Here is a 4,365-nt window from a genome sequence, read left to right as displayed (position 1 = left end):
AAGACAAACATATTGGATATAACACAAGGTACACTTGTTCGAGATTCCGAAATTAGCAAATATATCCCCACAAGGACCATATTGTACTGATTCAGACGTAAAGACTGGTATTTGTGTTCATACATATCACTCCTTGCTCTCATCAAGACGTCTCTTTGTTGTTCAAACAAGTTTGGAGCTGCCTTTTCATAAATCGTTATGATCATGATATTTTGCAATTTCAATATTTTGCATATGACACACCCGCGTCTTTTCTCTCGCAATATACAGATACTTCTCAACTCCTACACCCTGAACAGAATGTCGGTATTAAAAATATGGTTGACATCTTTAGCTCTACGCTTGTTTAGGATCTAAACAAAAATCTAAACATGTTTTGGAAACTTAGAAACAGTTTACGTCTCACACTGTGTTAAGAATGCAAGCTTGTTCTTAAAGTGCACGTTTTAACTTATTGAAGGATATGGCTGGACGCAAATGTAAATTTTGATTATGCTGTAACGGAGTAGTTTTGTTTTAAGCCGATACCCTACTTGACAAGAGCACCCCTTGCCCCCGTGTCACACTACCCAGTGACCCCCTCAGTACAGGTACAGCGTATCGTGTCTACTGACAATAACGCTACCCCCATCGCCTTACCCTCAACATTCCCCGCAGGGGGCTCCGATACAGCCTGGTCCCATTGGGCGTGTTTATTTCAGACAAGCTTTCACTGATACGCTTTGCCGAGGGGTAATGCATTGGCCCGAACATTCAGGCCCCTTGCTCCAATCTCCAATACGTCAATGCTAAATATTCTCTTTTGATTGATTACTTGTATCTCGGTAACAATGTGATTCGCTTGTTAATTTAACTTGACAGGAGTAGAAGTCTTTCTCCCAGACCCTCGAGAAAAATATTTAAATAGAGTCCAACTCAAGTCAAGAATGAAATTAAGGAATGTGTAGATATATGTTTTTAAACTACTACTACTACTACTACTACTACTACTACTACTACTACTACTTGCTGCTACCACTACACCACCACCACCACCACCATTACTACTACTACTACTACTACCACTACTACTATTACTACTATCCCTACTAATGCCACGACGACGACTACTACTACTACCATTACCACTTCTACTACTACTACTTGCTACTACTACTACTACACTACTACTACTACTTGCTGCTACCACTACACCACCACCACCATTACTACTACTATTACTACTACTACTACTACTACTACTACTACTACTACTACTACTACTACCATTACCACTTCTACTACTACTACTACTACTACTATTACTACTACTACTACTACTACTACTACCACTACTACTACTACTACTACCACTAGTACTACTACTACTACTACTACCACTACTACTACCACCACCACTAGTACTACTACTACTACTACTACTACGACTACTACTACTACTGCTTAATTTCAATCACAATTCATTTTTTGTCAACATTAAACTGACCTTTTTGAGGCCCGATACATCACTCTGAATACAATGTCTGCCTGTTTGCCTGAGACATTGCATTGGCAGATATAAATAGTTAATATACGTCTCAGTACTGTACAACCACTGATCATAGTAAATAATTCAGCCAATGCTTGTCTTAAGACTCGACTAACGGTATCGGGTGGTTAGGCTTATCATATCCCAATTGCGTAGATCGATGCTCATGATGTCAATCATGGGTTGTCTAGTCCAGACTCGATAATATACAGACCACCGCAATAAAATTGTAATATTGCCAAGTGCGGCTGGGTGTTAAACAAAAAAAACAAATCACACAGGCACCTGATTGTTCGGACTATGAAGTCTATGAGTAGCCCCGGCAGTTTTACCCCTAGACCGAGGTGGGTGGCACACATGACTAGATTTACTGCCCCTCTCTTAGACTTGCCTCCAACTATCTCTGGCATTCAGAGTCAGTTTATGTGAGAACAACTCTTCTAAATATTTATAAGTTTTTGATATGTGCACCTCTCCCCCTAGCTTCTGTTTTTTCCCTGGGGATGAGTCAGCGAAGACTCTTCAGTATGGAGCGTAGCCCTAGCTGTCGAAAACATCCTGGCGGTGAGGACACATATGCCATGACGTCACAGTCAAACACAAAATTTTGAAATATTTGGGATACAGCAGAGACCATAAACCGGTATATCTCAGGATATAGTAAAGATTCTTTCAGCCCAAAATAGTGTTTCTTTACGGTGAACCAGAAAGCAAATATAGTAAACTACGGTTATAACGAACACGTTTATAACGAACTGACAGACATAACGAACTTATTTTTTAGTCCCGGCCATTTGTTGTATGTATGCTGTATACATGTTTATAACGAACTACGGTTATAACGAACCAAGATCAGTGGTCCCTTTGAGTTCGTTATAACCGTAGTTTACTGTATATACATTTGCTCTTATAACATTGTGGCGCTATGGCTGTCGTCATATATACTCTTTATATGTGTTAGGATAGCTCTATCGCTACTTTCCCTTTGTGAAACAGGCCCTTTGGTCTTTGGTATGGGTAAAGATTCAGAGTGACAAAAAATATCCATAAGACTGTATGACAGGAGGAATGACTTCAACTTTCCAACAATCAATTTCCCCTTTATGTCAAGCAATATTTTAGCAGCTCCAGCCTTTGGTGTCTACATTTCACAACTTTTTTTGTACAACCGAGTATGCTGTTTCTACGAAGATTTCAAAGAGCGTCTAACGACTCTTGCTCAAAAGTTGTTTGATCAAGGTTGCCACTTTCAAGGCCTTCCTAAAGCGTTCAAAACGTCTTTCTGTAGACACACTTGACACACTTGATGTCCGATGTAACTCCCTATTTTGACTTGTACCAAATGTCCCCGTGAACAATTGACTTTGCATGTGTTTGTGACAAGTACCACAAGCGGGGCAGGATACGCTCAACTTTTCCTGAACACTTGGTATCATCACTATCAGATAGTGATTCATAAACTCGGGGTTATGAAAAAGTCGGAATCGTACAATCAATTCAGTAGAGGTTTCTTTTGATCATGGAAAAGGTTTTGTCTCTTCTATAGAAACGTTTGCCACTTCGGGTGAAACCCAGTAGCACAGGTATTTTGCTGCGAAACCTAGAAAAATACCCAGGGCGAACCAGGATTCGAACCCAGGATCATAGGTTTCTGGCACCTGTAAGGGACGCAACTCCGCACAGCGAAAAGACAACTGAGCCACCCTTTAAGTTAGGAAGTGAAATTGGGAGATAAAACAAACTCACACAGAATTGTAGACGGGACATTTTCTAGCTGACTTTACAAGTTAGAAACAGAAAAAAACTCGGACAGGAATGGCAGTCCCAGCTAGATTTGTTTAAGTCGACCACACGTTACTTTGTTTATCTGCCAACTGACGGCGGTCTGTAAATAATTGAGCCTGGACCAGACAACCCAGTAATTAACAATCGTTCTGAGTAATTGGAATACTATGACATCCGTTAATCGAATCAAAGATCCCGTTAGTAGCTTCTTACCACAAGCATGGGTTACTGAAGACCATTTCTAAACCGGAATCTGCACGGGGCTATATGTTAATGATTACACTGATACAAACATCCTGGAGTATCGTGTATTATGTATCCAGTGTATCATGTATCCAGTGTATCATATCTCCACTCTGTTATAATCAAAACCTAGGACCCATCCACCACAATAGCCTAGTTTTGAAAGTGACGTCACTGGCTTCATCTCTTTTGTAACTAACTTAGCACAAAATGTCTCTCGCGCATGAATTTGAAACCAACAACCAATCAATATACCTCTTCTAAACGCGAGTCGGGGCGGTCGGGTAGCCTAGTGGTTAAAGCGTTCGCTCGTCACGCCGAAGGTTCGACTCCCGACATGGGTACAATGTGTGAAGCTCATTTCTGGTACCCCCCGCCGTAATATTGCTGGAATATTGCTAAAAGCGGCGTAAAACCATACTCACTCACTCACTCTAAACGCGGGGGCATTGCTTGACGCACCCTCCCTACGGGCGCGGGGAACATAATCTAACATAAAGGGTACATACCCCCATGTCATGCGAGTGGGGACCGGTGGACAACGGGTTAATCTAACGGAACACATGTAGTGCACGCATACTTTGGTCCGAATCGGCAAGCATACCACAGTTAGGCATATATAATCCACTCCGTTGTAGCAGAAAACAAATTTAGAGTTATTCCCCTTGATCAGTTTAATTCGGAAATATCGTAAATATATTGCGTCTTACATCATTAATTCGAGATACAAAATTGCGGTTGGTATGTTGCAACTGTAATGCCAACAGTACGGCAAGGGCGAAAATAAGAAATGTACGTTACAAAATTCG

This window comes from Haliotis rufescens, unplaced genomic scaffold (assembly GCF_023055435.1).
Source record: "Haliotis rufescens isolate VD_foot unplaced genomic scaffold, xgHalRufe1.0.p SCAF_17, whole genome shotgun sequence".
Lineage (NCBI taxonomy): Eukaryota > Metazoa > Mollusca > Gastropoda > Lepetellida > Haliotidae > Haliotis > Haliotis rufescens.
The sequence above is the reverse complement of the archived record's forward strand: the minus strand, read 5'-3'. Positions refer to the sequence as shown.